The sequence below is a fragment of the Eutrema salsugineum genome, unplaced genomic scaffold (assembly GCF_000478725.1).
Source record: "Eutrema salsugineum unplaced genomic scaffold, Eutsalg1_0 scaffold_2, whole genome shotgun sequence".
In the NCBI taxonomy this organism is placed as follows: Eukaryota; Viridiplantae; Streptophyta; class Magnoliopsida; order Brassicales; family Brassicaceae; genus Eutrema; species Eutrema salsugineum.
Window position 1 is genome coordinate 17889584 of NW_006256829.1, and position 5165 is coordinate 17894748.

Genomic DNA, 5165 nt, shown 5'->3' on the forward strand with positions numbered 1-5165 from the left:
CAGGAGGCATTGGTTAGTGCACCAATAGTTCAGGCACCAGACTGGTCTCTACCTTTTGAGGTCATGACAGATGCTTCTGACTTTGCTGTTGGAGCAGTACTTGGACAAAAGAAAGACAAGAAGCTGCATGTGATCTACTATGCCAGTAGAACACTTGACTCTGCCCAAGAAAAGTATGCTACAACTGAAAAGGAAATGCTGGCAATAGTTTTTGCCTTTGATAAGTTCAGAAGCTACCTGGTGGGATCAAAGGTCATTGTGTATACTGATCATGCAGCCCTCAGGTACTTGATGACCAAGAAAGATGCCAAGCCAAGGCTGTTGAGATGGGTTTTATTGCTCCAGGAGTTTGATATGGAGGTGCTTGATAAGAAGGGCATTGAGAATGGGGCTGCAGACCATCTCTCAAGGCTGAGGATTGAAGAAAAAGTTCCCATAGATGATGCTTTGCCTGAAGAGTCTCTGATGGTGCTCCATTCATACTTGGATTTTGAGGAAGTAGAGGGCATTCAAGAAAGGAGGATGCCTTGGTTTGCAGACATAGTGAACTATCTTGCATGTGGGGTGGAGCCTCCTGAATTAGATGCCTACAAGAGGAAAAAGTTCTTCAGAGATGTCCAGAGATACTATTGGGATGAGCCCTACCTCTATGTTCTGAACAAGGATCAGCTTTACAGAAGGTGTCTTGCTGAAGAGGAGATGCAACATGTGTTGCAAGAATGTCATGGTTCTGCCTTTGGAGGTCACATGGGGGCATTCAAAACTGTGGCAAAGGTTCTTCAAAGTGGGTTTTGGTGGCCTACAATGTTCAAAGATGCCCAGTTGGTGGTCTCAGCATGTGATGCCTGTCAGAGGCATGGGAACATATCTAAGAGAAGTGAGATGCCTCAAAACCCCATTCTAGAGGTTGAGATCTTTGATTGCTGGGGGATTGACTTTATGGGACCTTTCATTTCATCCTATGGAAATCAATACATACTTGTTGCTGTGGACTATGTGTCCAAATGGGTTGAGGCCATTGCTTCCCCTACCAATGATTCCAAGGTTGTAGTGAGGCTGTTCAAGAACATCATCTTCCCAAGGTTTGGAGTTCCAAGGGTTGTCATCTCTGATGGAGGATCCCATTTTGTGAACAAGACTCTGGAAGGTCTATTGAGAAAGTATGGAGTTAAACACAAGATAGCTACTCCATATCATCCTCAAACTAGTGGCCAGGTTGAAGTATCCAATAGACAGATCAAGGCCATTCTTGAGAGGACTGTTAGCTCAAGCAGAACAGATTGGAGCAAAAGGCTAGATGATGCATTATGGGCTTACAGGACTGCCTTTAAAACTCCAATTGGAACATCACCATTCAGTTTGCTATATGGGAAGAGCTGCCACCTTCCTGTTGAGTTGGAGTACAAAGCTATGTGGGCTGTGAAGTTTCTAAACTTTGATATCAAGACAGCTCAAGAGAAAAGGATCATGCAACTTCATGAACTTGAGGAGATCAGGCTTGAAGCTTTTGAAAGCTCAAAAATCTATAAGGAGAAGACCAAGGCCCTGAATGACCAGAAGATTCTAAAAAGGGAGTTCAAGTCTGGTGATTTGGTCTTGCTTTTCAACTCCAGACTTAAGTTGTTTCCAGGAAAGCTTAAGTCTAGGTGGTCTGGACCTTTCAAAGTTCTTGAAGTAAGGCCTTATGGTGCCATTGTCTTGGAAGGGAAGAATGGTCAGGAATTTGTGGTGAATGGACAGAGAATCAAGCTTTACTTAGTTTCACAAAGGAAGGAGGAAGCTACATCAGTTCCCCTTCTTGATCCACCAGCCTGTTAATCAGGTTCCCAAAGTCAAACTTAGAGACATTAAACAAAGTGCTCTTGGGAGACACCCCAAGCTTATCTTTTGTAAATATGCTTTTGATCTTCTGATTCTTTTCTTTTTTTTTATGTTTTAGGATGTTTTGATGGGTCTGTTGAGTGTTTAAAGGTGTTAGGTGTGAGTCTTAACCTTTGGAAAGCGAATGCAGAATGAAAAGAAATGAAGGAATGGAGACAAGCTTGTGCTCGGCCTTTGACATGGGGGCCGGCCACGGTCAAAAACAAGGCATGGCAAGTCTCTTTGTGCTGCCACGGGGAGATAATCACGGTCTCAAGGCCAGACCGTGGCAAAAAGGAGGCATGTGTTCGGTGAATGCCACGGCCTTGTAACATGGAACCTAGGCGGCCGTGGCAAGAACAAAAGTGGACCAGGCAACATTCGGACCATGCCACGACTTGGTTGCCACGGGAAGAAGCTTAGGCCGTGGCAAAATGAAGGTGAAACGTCCAATGCTCGGTGTTTGCCACTAGGGGTTGCCACGGGATAAAGGCCTGACCGTGGCAAAGCAAAAGTGAAGCGGCCAAGGTTCAGTGTTTGCCACGGTCTACAAGAAACGGTCTGGAGGCTTGACCGTGGCAAAGTTTTTGAGGGTTTGACCGAGGAATGAGCACGGCCACGAGGGGTTTGCCACGGGGACACAATCATACCGTGGCAAGAAGAAAGAAGAAGGACAATGCTCGGGGTTTGCCACGGCCTGAAGACACGACCAAATCGAGACCGCGGCAAAGATACAGCATCCTCGAGTGATGGACACGGGCATGTGACACGGTCAAAGAGGCGCGATCCAAAATTTGAATTCCAGTTGACCGTATGGACGTTGACCGGTCAACAGACGCGCCAGGCCAGCTGTTCCCCACCACTCTTTCTTCTTCATCGCGAGTTTGCTCACTCTTCTCCATTCTTGAACTCTAAACTTTCATATCTCTCTTGTTGCTGCATCAAATTGAGTGATTCCAACTGCATTGAACTCGTATTCCTGTCTAGTTTCTTGTTGCACATCCGTTTTACACTCGAAACTTGAAGATTCCAAGGTATTTAATCTGTTAAAACTCACCTTTTCCATACTTTAGAGTACTGTTCATGAACAGAGAAAAACAAATGGAATCGATTTTAATGGGTTTCTTGATACCTTGGAATCATTTTGTGAATGTTGTGCAAGTAGAATGGATAGGGATTTCATGAATCTTGTTTGAGAATGACCTGTTCTTGGAATTTTTGAGAAATTTTCTTGAAAATCACCATGTGAATAGATTTTTTTTAAAGAAATTGTGTTTCAAGCTGAACTATTTGTGTGCATTGCTTCTTGCCATTGCCTTGAGTTTAATGAGTTTTTAATCAGCTTGCAATACCTTCTTTTAAAGAAAAATCGATTGGTGCTGCTCATGAACTTGGTGAATTTTTGAAAAAAAAAACTTTTGTTGTTCTCTTTCTTTGGTGCTTACAATGGTTTGAGAAAATGCAGGATGGGAGGAACTAAAAGACAAGCAGCCATGGAGAAATCTAAAAAAGAGAAATCAGAGGAGCAGATTTTGCCTTTTGGGCACAAAGTTTTCGAGAAACAGAAAAGGAGGAGAAAGCCAAAGGATTCAGCTGAGAAGAAAACAAAGAAGATTGCTGCACCAAAGAAAACAAAGGCCTCCACTTCAAAAACTTCTGGTACAGAGCTGGCACTGGTTGAGGTCGTTCACAGAGCAGGAAAAGAGGTGGTTGTGGCTGAGGATGAAGAAGGAACAGAAAGTGACCCTGACACAGCATTGAAGCGGGCCAAGAAAGCAAAGCAAGGTTCTGAGGACAGAGAGCCAACTTTTGATGACTACTTTGACATGTTCAGAAGTGCAAAAGTGCAGCAAACCAAGTTCCCTGATATGGAACTGCTGAGGAAGATGGGTATTCTTGAAGAGGTTCAGCTCATTTTCAACAACATGGGGTTTGGTGGATTCTTTGAGATGAAAGATGTGGCTCATGATGGTGTTACACAAGAATTTCTTGCATCCCTTCAAGTTTGTGGATATGGCCCTAGAGATGCAAGAATCAAAGAGGGCAATGGTCTTGGGCACATAGAGTTCAAAATAGATGGTGCACAACACCATGTAAGCTTCAAAGAACTTGATGAGATCTTTGCTTTTACAAGACCTGCACAAGAAGAGACAGTGAAGTTCACATACCCTGATCACATGATCACTGACTTGTGGGATACAATTGCTTTTGGGAGCTTCAGAGGAGGAAGATGCAAGAGTTCATGGATAAGAAACCCAGCAATCCGCTATGCTCACAAGGTGCTTTGCCAAATGTTCTTTACCAAGCACAATGATGGAGTGGTGCATCTAGCCGACATGGAGCTATTGGGTATGGGTCTTCATCCTCTCATCAGTCACTTGAAGAGCAAGAGAGAGTTTCGCCTTCCACATTACATCCCTTCTAGCGGTGCATTCTTGGCACGCCAAATGCTGATTTACAAGGACATTGCTTGGAGCGAGGGTAAAAGAAAGAAGCTCACTAAGCTACACAATGGATGGCTAGTGACAAGGATTCTGAAAGCAAGAGGTTTTGTCTTTGATAATGTTGCAGTCAGGCCTGGGTTGATTGATGAAGTTACCCTCACCAAGGTTGGGTTTCTAAAAGAGAGCAATGGTGAACACTTCTTGTACACCTTCAAGCTCTTGCAAGATGAAAAAGTTCATGTTCTGTTGCCAAACCCAGCCATCACCACTCTCACAGAAAGGCACAATGTCTCCTTTATTGTCCTCAAGGATCAGCTCTACAACTCAGCCATTCACCCTCCAATTCCCAAATGTAAGAAGCCAATTAATTCTAAGGGTAAAGAGCCAGCTGAAGAGGAAGACACAACTAGGACCACTGGTTGTGAGCATGAGCAGCCAAGAGATTTTGAAAGAAGGATGGGAGCAGGAAGGTATCACTTTGATCCTTACTTTTGGGGTGAGCCTGACTATCACACAAGGAAGCTGTATTCCAGAGTTAACACCCTTCAGAAATGGTGCAAATGGCAAGACAAAACGATCCACAAGCTGGTTGACTGTGTTAGGCAGCTTAAGAAGAAGGTTAAAAAGCTCACAGCTCCAGCCACCTCACCCAAACGAGATACAAGCGAAGAGGTGGGAGAAAGCACAGCTGCCAATGACCTTGCGCTACCACCAGGAAAAGAAGATTGGGTGAATCCGGCCACAGCGTTCCAACCAGACTCACCTGAGAGCAGCCCACCCAGATATTCCACCCCATCATGTTCAACCTCCAATCCATCCCATTACTTGGGATCAGACCTCAGCGATTGAGGTAAACACTCA